The 20,333-nt window shown below is 34.9% G+C and overlaps 2 non-coding genes across 2 annotated transcripts; both read right to left on the bottom strand.

Annotated features, from left to right (window-relative positions):
* Nucleotides 1-7,000: 7,000 nt before the first annotated feature.
* LOC143531407 (small nucleolar RNA snR60/Z15/Z230/Z193/J17) lies at nt 7,001-7,090 on the bottom strand. Its single transcript, XR_013135019.1, has one exon. It is a non-coding gene; the product is annotated as a small nucleolar RNA snR60/Z15/Z230/Z193/J17 (small nucleolar RNA).
* A 251-nt stretch (nt 7,091-7,341) lies between these two features.
* On the bottom strand, nt 7,342-7,444 carry LOC143531408 (small nucleolar RNA Z43). The gene has a single exon (XR_013135020.1). It is a non-coding gene; the product is annotated as a small nucleolar RNA Z43 (small nucleolar RNA).
* Between the last annotated feature and the right edge of the window lie 12,889 nt (nt 7,445-20,333).

Here is a 20,333-nt window from a genome sequence, read left to right as displayed (position 1 = left end):
GGGAGGCGGCAGAGAGCAAGGAAAACAGGAGAGAGTAAGTGTTTTGTGTGTGTAGTGTTAGGAAAATAATGTTATTATTTATAGGAAAACCCTAGGAGACATAAATCCAGAAAAAGGGGAAAAGATCTCAAAAAGCAAAAGATTCCAAAAGCAAAAGATATCAAAAGATATGGCAGCTGCAGAGGCAAGATAAAGCTGTCAGGGAACAGTAAAAAGGCATGGGCGATCAGAAAAAGGTACTGGTCAAGCATGGCAAAAGCAGATTCTCAAAAGATTATGTCAGTCACTTTATCTGTCAACCAATGGGGTTGGTGCGCATGCTGCGCCGAAAGTAACTTTTCAGACATAAAGCAGATTAGGTCAACAGCTCAAAAGATAAGACAACACAAAAGCAAACGGCTAGATTTAAACAGAAAAACTCGAAGGATTCAGCGCGGGAAGGCTAAGGCGCGAAGGCAGACACAGAAGGTCAAGAGAGCGCGAGCGCGAAGGCAGACAGAACTAACCTTAACGCGTCGCGGAAATAACTATATTTCTAAGCGCGCCGCGGGAAGAATCACATTTCTTAGCGCGCCGCGGGAGGAACTAAAATTCCTAGCGCGCCGCGGGAAGAACTATAATTCTTCGCGCGTCGAGGGATGAACTACGACACTTAGCGTGCTGCGAGAAGAACTACAAATCCTTAGCGCGTCGCGGGAAGAACTACCGTTCTTCACGCGCTGCGAGAAGAATTAAAATTCTTAGCGCGCTGCGAGAAGAATTCATCTCGCGTATCGCTGAAACAGGTGGTCTTCACGGAGGCTTCCTTGTAAGGAGTCTGGCGCGTGGAGCTGCGCAGACAACCCTAGGCGGGAAGAACCAAAGGACAAGCAAAGAGTTAGAAGAAAAAGAGGGAAACAAGGCGTAAGGGCGGGACGGCGACAAGAGGGAAAAGAAGGCGGAAAGAGAGAAGGAGGAAGAGGGAGGGGACGGCGGAAAGAAAGAGAGAGAGAGGCGGGAAGGAAAATATATATTATTAAAAAAATATAAGTATAAATAAATATTAAATCATAAAAGAAAGAGATCGGATAAGGGAAACGGGTACCTGGGTCGGGTCGGATTCGGGCAGATGTTACAGTACTTATCCGACGCATGATTTGGAGTTAGCAGCCGTAGTGCATGCTCTTAAGATATGGAGGCATTATCTGTACGGTACTAAGTGTACTATCTATACCGATCATAAGAGTTTAAAGTACTTCTTCGAGCAGAAAGAACTGAACATGAGACAGAGAAGATGGTTAGAATTGATAAAGGATTACGACTGTGAGATTAAGTATTACCCCGGTAAAGCTAACGTGGTCGCTGATGCGTTAAGTCGTAAGAATGAGGAAGTCCTTGCAACCGTGAAGTCATACAAGTTGATCTTGAACTCAAGTCTTTTTGAAGAAATCATCAAAGTGCAGTCTGAAGTGTTAGTAGACGAAGGGTTAGTAAAGAAAGAAAGGATTTATGGCCAGCAAGATGAGTTGATGGAAAACACTCATGGAGTTAAAACTAGATTTGACCGTATGTGGATTCCACGCCATGGTGATCTTAGAAGTCGAATCTTAGATAAAGCTCATAAGTCAAGGTACTCAATCCATCCTGGAGCTACAAAGATGTACCAAGACTTGAAAAGGGATTACTGGTGGCCTGGAATGAAGAATGATGTAGTAGATTATGTCGGTAAGTGCTTAACTTGCTTACAAGTCAAAGCCGAACATCAGAAGCCTTATGGGATGATGCAACCGCTAGAGATACCTGAGTGGAAATGGGAACACATCACCATGGATTTCATAACTAAGCTACCTCGTACAGCTAAGCAACATGATACCATCTGGGTGATTGTGGACCGTTTGACCAAGAGTGCTCACTTTCTACCCATACGAGAGGCCATCTCGTCAGAAACGTTAGCAAGCTTGTTCATTAAAGAAATTGTAACCAAGCATGGAGTACCGTTATCGATCGTGTCTGATAGAGATACACGGTTTACTTCAAGATTCTGGAAGAAATTCCATGAAGCTATGGGGACGAGGTTGAACATCAGTACGGCGTACCATCCTCAAACCGATGGACAGTCCGAAAGGACGATCCAAACCCTTGAGGATATGCTACGTGCTTGTGTTTTAGATTTTGGTGGAAGTTGGGATGATCATCTGCATCTGGCAGAGTTCTCCTATAACAACAGTTACCATTCGAGTATTGGTATGCCACCGTTTGAGATGCTTTACGGTAGACGATGTAGAACCCCGGTGTGTTGGGGTGAGATTGGTCAGAAAGAAATGGGAAACCTAGAAGTGGTTCAAGAAACGTCTTCAAAGTTCGATCAGATCAAAGCAAGAATGAAAGCCGCTCAAGACAGACAAAAGTCTTATGCAGATAAGCGGCGACGACCAATTGAGTTTAACGTTGGCGACTATGTGATGCTTAAGGTCTCGCCTTGGAAAGGAATTATCCGTTTTAGAAAGAGAGGGAAGCTAAGTCCGAGGTACATTGGACCATTTAAAATTTTGTATCGTGTGGGGGAGGTAGCTTATAAGCTGGATTTACCCGATGAGTTAGAAGGAATTCATTCAACCTTCCATGTTTCTCATCTGAGGAAGTGTCTAGCTGATGACACGTCTCACGTACCATTGATGGACATTGAGGTTGATGAACAATTGAACTACATCGAGCAACCGATAGAGATCGTTGATCGCAAGGAGAAGCAGCTTTGTCACAAAACTATACCTTTGGTAAAAGTAATATGGAAACACCGCAAGGGATCAGATGCTACTTGGGAAGCCGAGGATGAGATGCGCAAGTTTTACCCTAGTTTGTTTATGTAATAGTTAGGTTTCGGGGACGAAACCTCCTTAAGGGGGGAAGACTTGTAACATCCTAAAATTTATAATGTTGAATAAAGAAAGTTATGTTAGTGATTTCGCGTTTTTAATTATTAATATCGAGTAGGAGCGGGTCATGGACTTGGATTAATTGAGATAGGATAAATGAGAATGGGATTTCAGGGATATAAATACCCCCAAAATCCCAAAATATCTCATTTCTCACCAAACCCCACACACACTCCACACACTCCTCAAAACACACACTTAATAACCGATCAAGATTCGAAGCCGAAACCCGAGATTTTGTTGATAGATCTGAGTTGGTAAGGTAAGAACAATCCAACAAAGCTATTATTACTGTAAATGGTTAGGATTGGATGGGTTAACCGGACCCGAAACCCAAACTGCCCAAATCGGACCCCTAAAACGTCGATTTTAGGCCGATTTGATGGTTGGGATTTGTAGGCGCCGATCATACGATTCCGTGGGTACCAAAATCGAGTTATTTGGCTAAGAAACGAAGGAGTTATGGGCAAACAGATCTGCAGCGCGATAACTTCGCCTGCAAGATTAAGTTCGCCTGATGAACTTCGCCTTCAAGCGTAACTTCGCCTTCAAGCGTAACTTCGCCTAAGGATAACTTCGCCTACGGCCAAGTTCGCCTAAGGTATAACTTCGCCTGAAGCCAAGTTCGCCTAAGGTTTAACTTCGCCTGAAGCCAAGTTCGCCTAAGGTTTAACTTCGCCTGAAGCCAAGTTCGCCTAAGGTTTAACTTCGCCTGAAGCCAAGTTCGCCTAAGGTTTAACTTCGCCTGAAGCCAAGTTCGCCTAAGGTTTAACTTCGCCTGAAGCCAAGTTCGCCTAAGGTATAACTTCGCCTGAAGCCAAGTTCGCCTAAGGTTTAACTTCGCCTGAAGCCAAGTTCGCCTAAGGTTTAACTTCGCCTGAAGTGAAGTTCGTTTATAAAATAAATTAAAAACCTAATGGAAAATGTGTTAAGGCAGTTATCGAAAATAAAATTTTTCCAAGCTAACCTGGCAGCTTAACCCCAGCCAGGGGCTCTGCCCCTTGGACCCCGCTAGGGGCTGCCGCCCCTAGAACCCCGCTGCCAGGGGCGCTGCCCCCGGACCCCCGTTCGTTGTGGGTCATATATAGATAGAAATACAAAACTAGTAGTAGTAGTTAATTGATATGTGTAAATATTATACAGTTAGCCGAGCCCAGTTAAAGAAAGGAATTACGATCAACGGCGAGCGTAACAGGATCCAGGTGAGTTTCTAGCCCCATTCCTTGTTATGTTTTCGGGGCTGTGTGCATACTTGATGTGTTGTTAATACATTTATCCTAAGTGATAAGTGTATGCTATATGTGATATATGTGATATGTATGAATGATTGCTTGACGGTTCGTGAACGATCTTCGGATATTGCACGTACTGTCAGGTTGTAACGTTATAAAGCCATATGTGATATATGTGATATGTATGAATGATTGCTTGATGGTTCGTGAACGATCTTCGGATATTGCACGTACTGTCAGGTTGTAACGTTATAAAGCCATATGTGAAATATGTGATATGTATGAATGATTGCTTGATGGTTCGTGAACGATCTTCGGATATTGCACGTACTGTCAGGTTGTAACGTTATAAATATGGCAAGTATGATATGTATGTTTATGTGTATGAACGTAATAAAGTTAATAAAAGAAGGAAATGACGGTTGTATGGTTGTATGGTTACGAAAAGGGTACCGAGCCCTAATAATACTCGAGGTATGATGTATGGTTGTATGGTAACGAAGAGGGAATCGAACCCTACTAATATTCGAAAACAAGGGACCAGACCCTAATAATATCTGTGATGTTAGGGACCAGACCCTAATAATATCTGTGATGTTAGGGACCAGACCCTCATAATATCTGTGATGTTAGGGACCAGACCCTTATAATATCTGTGATGTTAGGGACCAGACCCTTATAATATCTGTGATGTTAGGGACCAGACCCTTATAATATCTGTGAGGTTATAGGGCGAAAGACTCTTTAAAACGTATGATTATGAATGAAAAGAAAGTATGTAAGTAAGAAAGAAAGTATGTAAGTAAGAATGAAGGTATGGTACTTATGTGTGTATGAAAGAAAGTTATGAGGTTAAGTACGTATGTATGTAATAAGGTATTGTATGGTATTGTATGATTAACTAGAACTCACTCAGCGTAGCTGACTTTTAGTATGCACGCAGGTGAGTAGGTTGAGACAGCTGGCTTGAGTGGAGGACACATGGCAGAAGACTAAAGCCTGGCATCTGAAGATCTGATATGTTTTATAAGTTATGTTTTGATTTTGAAAGACAAGAGGAATGTTTTAAGACATGATTATGAATTGATATGTAATGTTTTATGAAAGTTTTATATTCCGCGTAAAGTTTTTAATTAACTCTGATATTTAGAACTGCGTTTATGAGTAAATCCAACACGAAAGTAGGGTTACCGGTGACGGGGCCTTACAGGATATGGTGTTGAAGAGCCTTAGGAGAAACTAAAGGAACCTAAATTTAGTTTATAAATGTAAATTATTGGAATATGTTGGAGGCAATTAAATGTATACAAAAAGGATCAATCCACGTAATCAATTTTTAATAATTTGCAGAGCCAAGCCCGTTTGAGAATGGTTAATATGCAAATGATATTTATAGCTAGACTTTAATATATATGCTTAAAATGAGCATTAATGATGATTCGACAATGTAAGCTCACACTTAAAATTGGCTACTACTTTTATGATTTGATTACTGATGAAGCCTGAAAGGTATTATGGATTAATTGCATCATGCAGTTATAAATAGCTGCTACTATTTTAAGTCTTAAATGAGTGTTTAAGAGTACATGGATGCTCAAGTAAAATAATATGCAAGTGTAAATGAAACAATGTTTAATATAATTTGTATGTACTTAATACAAATTCTTAATTTTAAAATGTTTGGTACCTCGTCCTGTGTAATACACGGGTTATAACCTAGTGCTTAATATAAACAACCTTACTTAAGTAAAAATATTATTGTACATACTCTTATACTCCGTAAAGTACACATGTATGTATACGTGCTTTAAAAAAACCGTCGAGACAAACAAATTTATCTACAATTGCATAAAATATTATTCAAACCAACTACCATTATCAAAAAAAAAATAAACTTACTAATTTAAATATCTAATCTAACAATATTTACTAAGTTTACTAACCAGTCCCAATTGTATTATGAGAAAATCCTAATAGACAAACAACTAAAACAAGTATAGTGGCTACTACCCAAAGCGCTTGTGAATTTTTTTAAAGTAGTGTTTATTCAGTAAAAAAAAGGAAAACTGGGAAGTAAAAAAAAGAAAAGGGAAATGGTGTATCCATCATTGAACTTACTTCTCCACTACCAATGGCGGATTAGGATAATTATAAATACATTTTTTGTGAAAACGTGGTTGATAACTTGTTCTTCAAAAAAAAATTGAATGGCGAAAGTTACTCAAAAAAGCTACAACAAAAAATAAGTTAGCGGGAAAAGTTATTTAAAAACAAGTAAACAATGGAAATGTATTTAAAAAAATGTTACCAAAAACGGGTTGGGAGGGGTTTGAGCCCATGACCTCCCATTTTATAGCTAATATACTTACCAGCCGGGTTACCAGGTACTGCATTATAATATCATTTGGATTATATTTAAATACTTAAAAGCTAAAAGTGAAAAAAGAATCTAATCCCTACTCCACCAGCGGATTAAATGTAAATATTTTCCTACTCGTCTTTAAAATTATGGCTTGGGGCATTGTGGATGTTTGACAGGTGGGTAACACCATTTCCCTTTTTTTTACTTCCCCGTTTTCCTTTTTCTTAAGGAATAAACACCACTTGTACCACTATATATCAAAGATATATCAATTCCAACCCAGCAAATCACCACTGGCAACACACACCCCATCACTTAACAAAACACCATCAAACGATGAGAGCAAGCATCATCAGTAGTGACTTAACACAGGAGGAATCGACATATCTTCGATGCAGGGTGGTACCAACACCTAAAATAGTTCAGAATACAACATCTTTAATAAAAAATTAAAGCATATGGCAACTTATGAAAGCACAACCTAATAAGGATGAGAAGTTCATCAGATAGGAGCGAAAGACTAAATAATTTATAATCACAATAGAAATCATTTGAACTATGCTAATGATCATCATTTGAACTCCTCAATCTTCAAAGTAAATTCGAAAAACTTATAAAATAAAAGGAATACAAATAAAATATTAAAGATTTTTCAAACATTAAACAAACAATTAGACTTCAACATAAAGTAAACTAGATAAACACAATAAAGAAAACTAAAAAACATATTAAAAAACGGCCTCATTGAGAAGATTAGAAGAAACAACACGGATAAATTCAGACATATGCTTGTCTTTGATATAGAATTTAATCATAGGCCAGTTAATCAATAAAAGGACTCAGTTTATGGGTGGTGATATAACAGGATGGTCGGCAAGGTGATTTGTACATCACCATTACGACGAACGAGACCTTATCACATAGCATCGTCATTGCCCTTTATTAATTTTACAAAAAAAAACAATGAAATACAACTCTAAATTTAGAGGGAGCTATGGATATGAATAATATGAAATAAAAACAGATGCAATGTGCGTTTCTAGTTATAGAGGGGTCCTTCTTAGGGTTTACTTCCTCTATTGGGCCGGTTTGATTGGGCTTCAGGCCCGTTTGGGAGGAACACGTGTTGTGTTGTTTACATACAAGTAGAGGTGCATAAATCGGGTTTTTTCTAATACCCAGGTTCGGGTATGATCCGGTATTGAAAAATCAGGTATTGAGATAAAGCGGGTAGGGTTCGGGTAGGGTACTGAGGAGAAAAACTCAACCCTATGTACCCGGGTAGGGTATGATCGGGTTCGGGTATTGGAACCGGGTACGACCGGGTATTAATACCCCGTTTTGAATTTTTATTTTTTTTATACATTCTTTAACTTGTTTAAAATTTAAATTTGTTTTGTAATGAATTAAACTATATTACAAAAATCATAAATCCACTTAATTACAAATTATTTACTTAGTAATATGAATTTTATAAAAGCTTAAACATAAAAGTTGTGAAATAAACATAAAAATATACTATAAAAACTCATGTATTATTTCGGGTATTAGAAAATTGGTATCGGGTATAGGGTATGACCGGGTCCGGGTATTTACGGATATAAATCGGGTACGGGCATTGACCTCAAAATGCATACCCTATCTATACCCTACGGGTAGGGTCGGTTCCGGTTTCGGGTATAGAATAGCCGGGTATAAAAAAAACCAGTTCCGGGTATTTTTTTCGGGTCCGCTTCCGGATACGGGTTTTTTGTGCACCTCTACGTACAAGAGTGTTTGTTCTTTGGCTAAAGACTAAAATTTAAGGTGGATGGAGTGTTCTCGTTACCACACTTATCTTTCTATGATACCTAGATGGGTGTAGGCGTGTTCAAAAAGCTCATGGCTCTAAGCTCGTTCGAAACTCGTTCGAAAAAAACTCGAAAAAAGCTTGATTTAAATTCTAGCCGAGCCAAGCCGGCTCGTTTTGTAATCGAGTTGAGCTCGAGCATGGGGTGGCTCGGCTCGTGTCTCAGCTCGTAGGCTCGACTCGATAGCTCGATTTCTTTTATATATATATATAAGGTGCATTAAATACAAAAAATTTGTTCTCTAATTTAGTTAACTAAGCATTGACCATCATTTATTTTTCCTTTAATTTGGCATTCTTAATTATAGCATGTTGACCGTAAGCCTATTTACTATTCGGTATTTACCTTATAGGCATATATAACTATTTACGGTTAGTATATATCATATTTATTAATTAGTTTAGCAATTATGGTCTCCCAATGATGTTTTACATTTTATTGCGGTTTCTTCATTCAAGTAGGTTACTCCATTTTGATTGGGAATCAAAGTATAATAGTTATTACATTTCAATAAGCAATTTAATTGTTAAAGTGTAAACATGAAAAAAAATCATTTTTTTCTGAAAAATGGTGTTAGCTCGTTGAGCCACGAGCTGGCTCGAGTTTTTGTGCGAGCCGAGCTCAAGCTTAGCGTTTCAGCTCGTTAACATCTTAAAGTTATACTACGAAAAAAAAAAGATCATGAAGGTAACACAAAAAGAAGAATTTTTAAGAGGATATGCTAAAAGGAAATATATGTATAGCATGATAATATCTAGATTGCTGATAAAAATTCAAGCTTTATAAGAACAAATATCAAGTTAAATACAAGAATGCTAGAGACATGGGCTTCTAAGCAAGGCTGACTTTAACCATATGAAGGCCGGGCTTAAAGCTAATTAAATTTCAGGGTCCATTTTCTAAATAACTTTTATTTCTTACGAGCATAATGCTCTCAAAGTGAAGTAACCACCAGGCTAGTCGTTTTGTATCAAACTACTTCTATACTCGTCATGTTGTGACGATGCATTAACATGTGTTTGGTTGCTATGGATAAAATTCGTTATGATATCTACAGTAACTTGTAAATATAAATAAGTAGACCAAAATAAATAACACAAAAAGAGAGAAAAAAAAAACTCACGTTTTGTGTCTGCTTATTGACATGAATACAGTCAATATTGATACTATGTAAATGTAATAAACAAAAATGAGTAGGTCTCGAAAAGTAGCATACAAGAAATTTTAAAATAAAAACAAAAGAAAACAAAAACAAAGATTGATGTGGTGGCCATCATGGTGCCATTATATGTTCCAATAGTATCATCACGAAACAAACCCATCAATATTAATATTAGGGAATTACAAATTTTCGTCATTTTGAATTTGCTAATTGTGAAATGGATTCTTTTGAAGATGACTTTAACTCTTTGTCCTTTTTACTCCAATGGTTACTTCGAATCTACTAAGCCAATTTGCTAACATATATAGCAATCATATAACTTTTATTTTAAATTAGGGGTTTAAAGCCCTTGTTGAGTTCAGGGCCAGCCCAACAACATTGGAAACTAAAGCCCTAGCTTTAGGCCCCAAAAACTTTAAGACTCATTTTTGAAATAAATATATACCTTTGACAGTCATATTAATATATAGCTTGCAGTTTTAAGAAGCAAATAATATGCAGTGTAGCGGTATGCTTGCTGTTTTTTTTCCATGGAGGCATGGGTTCGAATCTATCTTACTTTCTTATTGGCCATCCGTTTTATCTTATCTTCTTCGTAATCAATTTTCCTTGTGTTTTTTATTTTGTATTTTTTTTAAATACCATGTAATACAAATTTCTAGCATGTGTTCCCTATTTGATTAAAGACAGAAATACAAATTTTATCTTTTAAACATATCTGATTTACGAATCAGGTCATTTAAAATATTTACTTTCAGGCGGCGTCATTCACATGTTATGTTTATTTGATTTTTGTCATTTCCGTTAAGTTGATGCACGTGAGTAACACGTAGACATGTTAAAGATATTTTGGTGTGATTAATCTAGTGTGTTGTCATGGTTTAAGAGAGAGGAGAGATAATTGACATGTTAAAAGACCAAAAAACCCTCACATGTTACTCACGTGCATCAACTTAACGTAGGAATTGGATGACAATTAGCTTAAAGGACGAAAATCAAATAAACAAAGCATGTAAAGGACATCGCCTAAAAGTAAACATTATAAAGGACTTGATTCGTAAATCAGGTATGTTTAAAGGACAAAATTCGTATTTTTGTCTTGATTAAAAGAAAGACTTTATCATGTTGGTTAGTTTGATTGTTTCTTTTTAAGAGTATTTATTATTTTTTTATGATAAACATCATCAACCCTCAGAACTCACAAATAACGGATATTCATGGGTCAAGGTTTCAAAAGTTTGATTGTTTACATCCGTCTTTCATGATTCAAGATTTTCGCTTAGTTGATAGCGTATTTTTTCTCCTTCGTTAGATCGACTAAGTTCATATTAGTTGGCTTATGTTAAAGTTCTTCTTATTTATTTATATTGGTCGAATTTTGAATCAGAGTAGCTAAAATGTCCCATATAAAATCTTATTACTTGATTTTACCATATCGAACGTGTTATGATCGTAAGCAAAAAAATTATATATTTTGAGAAAAAAGCTTCATATATTTAATTTGCTATATGCCACCAAAAAAGTTGGGCCGCCACTGGCTGAGTTGCTGGGGTTTGATGACCCTCTTGCCGACCCTGCTTTGAAAAAATGCTTTAAGATCTGGGGCAACTTGTTACTTAATTATAACCTGTACACACAATGTTTGTTATGTACCAAACTTAACTAGAAATATTGTTTCAGCTTATTGACTGCATGAGCAAGGTTTTAGTTATGATTTCCATTATGGAAACATATTGAATTTTATAAACAATGTAGTCTATTTAGAGGCATGGCTTCACATTGAGATCTATGAAACAGAACCAATGGCTCATGTAGTGATACTGATACTGATACCTTTATCAATATACTCTTAAAACTAAACAAGCAAATACGAACTCTATCTATAAACATAGCACTATACAATCAAAGTCGATTGTAATCAAACTATCTATGCCATTTTCTACTTGGGCACATTAACAAGAATCCCAAATCAAAACTCCAAATTGATGGAATCTTAGAGTCCACAGTTTCATATCTTTCTTACGTATGTTAATCTTGTCGTTGTGGCAAGATGAAAAAACACCTTTCACATGTAAAGATAGACAAGCTGTTAATATACTAGGACTTATACACACTTAGGGGGGGTGGTTTTTCGGTTTGAAACCGCTCAAACCGGTCATCGGTTTAGAATCACGGTTTCAAAAATTTCAAACCGTAACGAACAGTTTGGTTTGCGGTTTATGTCGAAAACCAGCCGATATTCACATAAACCCTAAACCACATCCTAAACTATACATCCTAAAAAGAAACTCGACGAAGCTGACAATCATTTCGTCTACATCATGATTCATTGCTTCTCTGTTGTAACAGGTACGTATGTTATTGTAGGTTTATCATATTATCATGTTTTCCCAATACTAACGTGAAGAACTGATCAACATTTAACGTTACGAACATGCCGCAAAGTGATGGACACCCACTAGTGTGTGTGTGTATTTTTATACATGCTTATGTATACATATACGAATATATCAAATTAAATCACCTTTTTTTCTTAAGTAATATAAACTAAAAAGTTTTGATTATTTTATAAGACTTTTATAACAAAAAGAATGGGTCGTGTACTTTATATGTAAATTTGAAGATAAAAAAACGTTCAAAACATAAAATAAAATAGTACAAATCACTTTGATTGCTTTTGTTCGTTAAGCTTTCTAATCAAGTAAGCTTAGCTTTGTTCGTTAACCTTTCAAATCAAGTCCACGTTGCCGACTTTACTGAAAAAAATATGGTGATTTCAATATGATTATGCATGAAATTACAACTTATTCAACTTTAATGATTAACTGATTGAGGCAGTTGGTTATATAGAGTAAAGTTAAATGAGATAAAACTTGATACATTATTTTTTTTCTATTTACCTTGGATTGTTAAAATCCAATTTTTCTTTAACTAATTATTATAGCGTTACTCAAAACAAGATTTAAATATTGGAATGTGAAAACCCAAATTGAAATTCAGTTTCAATTAGAACCGATTTAAGGATTTTTTTTAATACTCGATTTGAATAATAAAGCTTCTGGTCCTAGAATAATAACATAACAACCTCGTTGTCAAATATAATCCAAAATGAATTCTAGAAGAAACATCTCCAAATAAAAGCATTTACTAATTTCATGGAACTAGGTTAGGTGCTATATTGTGGATTAGGTAAGGATGAACAATTTAGTGAATATTGTATTATTGTTTCACCAAAGGCAATATTCAAATAACAACCTTTTATGATATAATTTACCTACGAAATGGTTCTTTTTAATATATTGTATATTTGATTGTTCTCTCTTCTTAATATATTCCAAGTCATTAATTCCCAAATAGTTTGGTCATCCAATATGATTGATGCTTCCATATTTTCACCCATAGTTTATACACTCTCTCATTGATAGAGAGCTTTCAACGAATGATAAGATACCCTGACGAATGTTATAAAAGTGAATGAAACCATAGAGTTGTAGGCGTTATCCCGCTTCATAACTTGACCCCAAAAAGGACTAACCACAAAAGAAATTTATCTCAATAGGTTAAACAAATTGGTAGAAAAGACCATTGGTAACGTATTAGCAAATATAGCATAGCCTGAAATAAAGAGAACACATTTACTTAGAACATTTACGACATCATCATACTTATAACATAATTAAAATTCACGATTTTTCTAAGTTGATCTCTATTTATTTTAAATCTCTCATATCAAATTTCTCATCTCTAGAAGGGTGTTAGAGATTACTTATATTAAGCAACTTATGAGTTATTTTAAAAAAGTAAGAAAAAAACTAAATTCTTATATTTCATCATGGTTTCATAAAAAAAACACTTTGTATTATACACATGTGTATAATTTTATTTAATCTCTAGTTACGTAATGTACATATATGTACATTATCATTTACCTTAAATTGTACATATGTGTATAAAAAACGTGTATAAAATTTAAAAAATAAGTATTATACATATGTGTATAATTTTGTTAAACCAATATTTTTTTTTCAATTTTTTTTATTTTTTTATAAAAACCGGGATGAAAAATAAAAAAATTGTTTTTTTTACTTTTTTTATTTTCGAGTTTTTTTTTGTTTTATATTTTTTTATATATTTTTTTGTTAAGATGAATGTTTTTTGTGATCTAAAATAGTTCTCAAAGTTCTCAATTTCAAAATAGTTCTCACATGATCCTTATATATGGGTAATAAAACAGAGTAGTGTCTCACGTGATTTCGCTAAATTATAAGAATAAAGAAGGAGAAGGAGTTAGGAATGAAACAACCGAACTGTATTTGTTCAGTAAAAAAAATAATAAGCACTTAAACTTACGAGTTATTTACTTTTGAAAAAGTTTGAAATATGTTTAGTATTGTGTGTTATTAGTGATACGTTGATATGTGAGGGCGACATACAGGTCAATATTATCTATTGTTTCAATAATAAGTCTATGAATTATGTTCATCATGATTATAAAGGTTCTGATGTGAAAGCTTCATAGATTGTTGAAAAGTTTGATTTCACATACCTACAGGATACGTCAAAGACTCAAAGTTGTTGGAAGTTAATAAGTCTAAGGTGCTGTTTGTTTTTGCAGACATAAACTGTCTGTAAGCTGATTTCATCTGTTTTTATGTCTGCAGCTGAAGATGTGGTCTGAAGCTCTGTAAGCTGAAAAAATAAGACTGTTTGTTTTTATAAGTTGATACTGTCTGCATAAACTGAAAATATGTAAATTATCAAACTTATCTCACTGGATAGAAGTTATTTAACATTCAAGTTACATAAAATTATAATATTAAAAACAAGTTTAAAAAACACATAACATAAAATAAACTCAAAGCACATTGTTTTGCATTAATTGTTGTGCTATTTGATCTCGAAGTTGACTCATGAATTCACGATCCGCTGCACTTCCATGTCGAGCTTCTCCTTCTTCACCATTATCTTGTGCATCTTCATATCCATCTTGAAAACGTACATTTGGGTGATCATATTCATCAAAAAGGTCATCGCTTAAACCCTCTTTCCGTATAAAATTGTGAAGTGCAAAACATGCAATCGTAATATTTCGTTGTGTAACCAACGAGAACGGTGGTCGAACGGTTTAATGATGAAGCAGCGGGGGGTCGACGGAGGTGGTCGAACGGTGGTTATGGCGGCGGTATGGCGACCGAACCAAGGGAGAGAGCAGGAGGCGGTATGGCGGTGGTTATGGCGACCGGAACCAAGGGAGAGAGGAAGAGAAGGAGTGTACCTGGAGGAGCAGAGGCGGTGGCGATGGCTGCCGGCGAGTGGAGGAGCGACGGAGGCGGTGGCTAGGGTTGGAAGGGCTGGACGACCGGTTGTGGAGGATGAAGACGTTTGAAGCATGTTTCAATAGCTTTTGTTTTAAGAAGTTATAAGCTGTTTGCAGATCTTATTCTTTTAAAAAAACAAACTGTCTTCACAGCTGATTGTCTGCGCTCCTGCAGACATTACTCTCCTGAAGATGTTTGAAGCAAAAACAAACATCACCTAAGTCATTGTATCTTTGGACGCTCACAATCTATTTAAGTGAGTTTTAGGCATCTTCTATCCTACGTTAAAAGACTTATATTTTTCTCCTTTCTTTTTATTATTTGTTTTAATTATACGAACAACTAAGAACTAATTTATTTATTCTCCACCTTGGGCCTCTTGTGAGGCTCAAACCCAACATTTGCTGACTAACACCTGTTGATCAGTTTCTATAATCGATGATATAATGTAAACAAGGAAATATGTAATACCTGATAATCCAGTGATGTTTGAGATTGACATCTTCTTAATCTGATCGAGTTCCCCTTTAGGGTGTATGGTTAGGATGGAGATTAGGTGTTCTTGATGAACACGATTTGAGAGAGAGAGGTAGGGGATGATTCTTATGGTGTTATTATTCATCATTAGTTATTAACCTCTCTAATAAGCTCTCTATATATACACCCAAGGGGAAACCCTATTAATGTTAGTAAGGGTAATTCCGTCCATCAAGGATTTACCAGTTATAAACATAAGGTTATTTAGGTCAATGATCAATAATAAGATAAATAATTATAAGGGCCATATATAAATATATATAAAATATATTTATTCTAACATTCTCCCACTTGGCCTAGTAATTATTTATTATGAGCATTAGATTAGTCTGATCAGAGGTTAATACTCATTTTAGTTCTAAACCCAAATTGCAGCAGAGAAATACAGTCGTTGAATCAATATTCGACTCAGGACCCCCATTAATCATACTACAACTCAAATTTAAAACCTAACTTTAGGATCAAATTGACAAATAAGCCCTTACCGTTGATTTGTATAATTAGTGTCTATACGTCTTTAGGCATGCATGAACGTATTTAGAGACAAAACAAATTTTCAACGTATGAGGAAAAATTAATAATTAATCATTCATAGTACGATACGCAGTTGCGCTTGGTCATTGGTAAAACCCGTCTCTATTATTGGCCATTTAGGAGACTTATGGGTGACAGACCTTTAATTAGTGGATCCATAAGCATATCATGAATGCATTCGATACAAAAGTTTAGTTTCCTCTATTTGTTCTTAAGTCATAAGCGAACAATAATTTAGACTTGTATCGAATTCTAATGCAGCTCCGCTTGAACTGTTACTGTTCAAGAAATAAGGGTAGCTGACTTTATCACAATAAGTCTTCAATATTGGATTTATATGAAGTTAATAAATTATGAGTCAACTGATAAAGTTTTCCAACAACATTTAGTGACACGTTGCGTTATGATCAGCAACATATTATGTCATTATAACTTAGGTCGTTGTTATCAGTTAGTTAGGACTCCTTCATGAGATAGTAATGTCTGCTGACATAAGGATATACCCAGAAGTTGACAAAGTTAGAATATTAGTAGTCAACCGTTTTTTAGTTCTCACTTCTTCTTCTTTAAATTATTGTGTCTCGTTTCTTAGAGATATTGTGATATTTTATCAGATGCTTCACAATAGAAATAATTAGTCTAGTGTTTAGCAATGTGACCAATATCTAAACGAGTATAGATTTGAACCTTCTTAAGGCATCTAATTAATGATGCATAAGGAAATAATCTCATTTATCCTATTAGCCTCTAAAGGAGAGCAATATTGTATGTTACAAGTGTAAGGACCCGTTTCATGTAAAACATATAAAACTAATGAGTCTATCTCGGTGTATTTTGATAACTATTAAATAAGAGGTATCTCCGAGATTGATTAGGTCAAGATATGCGTTAACAATACTTTGACTCATGTAACATATACTTGTCAAAAGAATGTCATCTATATAAGGACAAGTTTACATTAGTTGCTCCCACTCATCTTGAGGTATGTAAATCAATCCACTTAGTTCTTGATGAAGAGAGTTGCATTATGATTTCATTATTGATTCTTGCATCAACCCATACATGGATTTTATTGACTTACAAACTAAGTGTTCTTAACCTTCAGTTTAGAACTTACAGGTTATTTTACGAACATGTAGGCCAGTGTTAGGGAAAGTTGTTTTAATGTTCATGTAATGTAGCTCTAAATTATTATAAGCTACTAGAACAGTGATGATCCTCAAAGTAACCTTTTGTAAGACAAGGAACTAGGTTCTTTGATAATTTATTCCCTCTTGAGTATACCTTTATCAATCAATCATATCTTTAGTGTATTAACGTTATTCATTCAGATTTAGTTTAGTAATGACTACCTTTTAGGTAATTCAACCAAATCCCAAACGTTATACTATTTTAGAAGATTGATTGATACTAATGGTTTAATTAGAAGAGGTAGGATCATTAAACCTTCCAAAATCCATTTAATCTTTAGTCAGGTAGGGTACATAATCATCAAAGTTAGTAGGCCTTTGAGACCTAGATGACCTCCTGAGTTGATTATTGGGTTTATAAGGAGTTTCATATTTTCAGGTATATTAGGAGCAATATTAGTTTCTAAGTATGTAAGAGTTGGTGCAGTATGGTGTACAAGAGGTGTAATCGGAGTTAAAGTAAGCGACAATCTCTCCCCCCGCGTCTTGTACTTAGCCAAGTTATGATAAGGACTTTTACTGCTCCTACTGACCTTAGAAATATGTAAGAATTCAGCATGCTTAGGGTCAACATCAGAAGACCAATAAATTCTAATTGAGGATTATATTAATTAGTCTTGGTAAGAAATCTAAGTTTTCCCATATTTAGGTATCCAACAAAATTTGTTAGGAGTAGCATTAAATGTTAAGGAGACAAGATATAATGGAGCAGTGTCTTATACAAGGGATGTTTTATGAGGTAGATTAAGTTGTTTCTCCCCCATCTCTTGCATATAAGGACACTCAGTGCTCCCACTGATCTTTTAGGCCTCTAAAACTCCATACAAGTTTTGGCGATTCATGTCATAGGAAACTTTCATACAGTTTAGACTTGATTTCCTTATTGTCCATATTTCATAAGAAATTTTAAGGACATATTTAGAAGGAATACTGATAAGTATATATGAATTGATTTCTTTAAAGAACTTGTCCAGTAGGAAACAGATTAGATACAAGTTGATATTCTTCTAAGCTCCACTAATAGCAGTGAATTTTAACTTATGGTGGACCTCACTTACTCCCTTTATCCAGTTTATATTTAGGGCATTTAACACATGCTTTCAAATCACTAAGAATGAGATTTAATGGCAATTCATCCTTTGTCAACCGAGTCATGATTTCTCATGAAAATTTTGGTCTTAATGGATGAAGTACGTAAGTCTCATTTATCTTTTGTTAAATTCTCATTTCTATGATAACAAAAGGTTGTGAAATTTGTAGCATCGCTTAGTTTTATCTTATAAGGTTTCTATTCAGATAATAACGACCGATAATATGATAGTTTTAGTTAGTAGTGACTTTGTTTTGGTCATTTAAAACCTTATAACTGTCAAAATGTAGCTTTAGTATTGATACTAAATTCTGAGTAAACTCTAGAATGTTTAAGGTATCATAAAGCTTAATACAAAACAGCTTTTATGGTTCTTACAACCTTAACATTAAATGAGTCACTGACTCTCATCTTAATTATTATCGATTTCTGATAAGGAAACGTATAAAACTAAACTCAACTAACATGTGTTAATAGGGATATTAATATTAGTGGAGTTAAATATCATTAATTGGTAACTACCTTTCTTAGCCAACTGTTCCCTTGAGGTATGGATAGTCTCTTTGCTCGTGCCTAGTCTAATGGCATGATTTTGCAGTGAGACTTTCCCTTTGAGAACTTAGAGCTGGAAGCAGTACTTGTATTTTGTTTCAAGACTTTAGAACTATCCTCTTTTAAGGTTTAGTGGTAATAAGGTGAATAACATTTGATTTTCAATTTTTAGGCATTCCTTTTCCTGTACATATATTGCTAGCAACACACTCAGTTTCCTTTAGTACTTCTGAGTGTTATAGTTGATTCTTAAGGCGTCTAATTGTACTGGTGGAAAAGTAATACACTGAAAAGACTTCATTAAGTTCCATGTATAAGCTCTCAGTTTATGGGTCATGGAATTAAATATTAGGATGTATTCACAAATGCCAATTAACCTTTTTATTTAGAATTAGAGTGTTTTGCATGCATCTTAGGAATTATTTTGATTTTATTATTTCCATAGAAAAAAAAAAACGTTAGTCTTAGGAATTTTAGAATCCGTAATTGCTCACCTGATAGGAATCATGTAAGGAGTTCTTGATTATCATAAGAGACATATTTATTTATCCCACTGATTATGCTCAAGTGTTTTTCTGTAATACTTTTATCAGAATGAGCAGTAAGAATTTCAAGTCTTTATGGATAATCAAGACTCAAAAGGGCAAATTTTATAAGACCCTTTTAGAAGCAAAACTCTTCTTAGGTTTTGTAATAAGAGTGGATGATTTAGGTTTGAGATTCAAACTTTATAGAAGAATTTTAGAGTGATTTATGTTATGGGTAATCTAATAAGGCAGACTGAAATTAGGATCATTAATGAAGGATCATTAATGTAAGGATCATTATGAAGATGTGATAATTTTAAGTATAACACCAAAATTAATTTTATTATACTTAAATAAAATAGATCACCGTTGGGCAGAAAATGTATTATTTAAGTATAAAATTCTTGTGCGAAAATAATTGTAACAAATCACCGTTGGGCAGAATTGGAACAATCAAGTTGTTATGCACAAGGTAAGTTTGCAATACATAAATGTCACAAATCACCGTTGGGCAGAATTGAGACATTTAAGGTATTTAAGGTAAAGTTAATGTCATTTGAGTATCTAGCAATTTTAGGATACTCATCTTTTAGATGACTATGCTTAGTTAGACTAAAACAACTTTGTTAAGCTACCACATCACCATTGGGCAGAAGTGAACTCATGAAGTGTTGTTTAAGTTAAGCAAAACTAAAGTCATGCGAATGTCTGATAATGTTAGGACATACACTTTTAAGTGACATACTTAATTAGACTTAAATAACAATATTAGGTTACACATCACCGTTGGGCAGAAGTGAACTATAAGTGTTATTTAAGTTAAGTAATTTAACGGAGCAGGGCCCCTTAATCAGTTAGGTTATATATAAGGGTTTCTGATCATTTCGCAACATGTAAGATATAAGTAAAGTTGCGATTTCTTCGAAGTGATGTTGCGAATTTGGTTAGGGGATTTTAGATGTTGCGAATAGTGCAGTCATAAGTAATGTTGCGATTGATGTTTTATAAGAGATGTTGCGAATGATGTTGTTATGAGAGATGTTGCGAATGGAGTTGTTGTGATGTAA

This window comes from Bidens hawaiensis, unplaced genomic scaffold, assembly GCF_021521415.1.
Source record: "Bidens hawaiensis isolate Kalapana, Puna unplaced genomic scaffold, B.hawaiensis_p1.1 tig00009159_1, whole genome shotgun sequence".
Lineage (NCBI taxonomy): Eukaryota > Viridiplantae > Streptophyta > Magnoliopsida > Asterales > Asteraceae > Bidens > Bidens hawaiensis.
The sequence above is the reverse complement of the archived record's forward strand: the minus strand, read 5'-3'. Positions and strand labels throughout refer to the sequence as shown.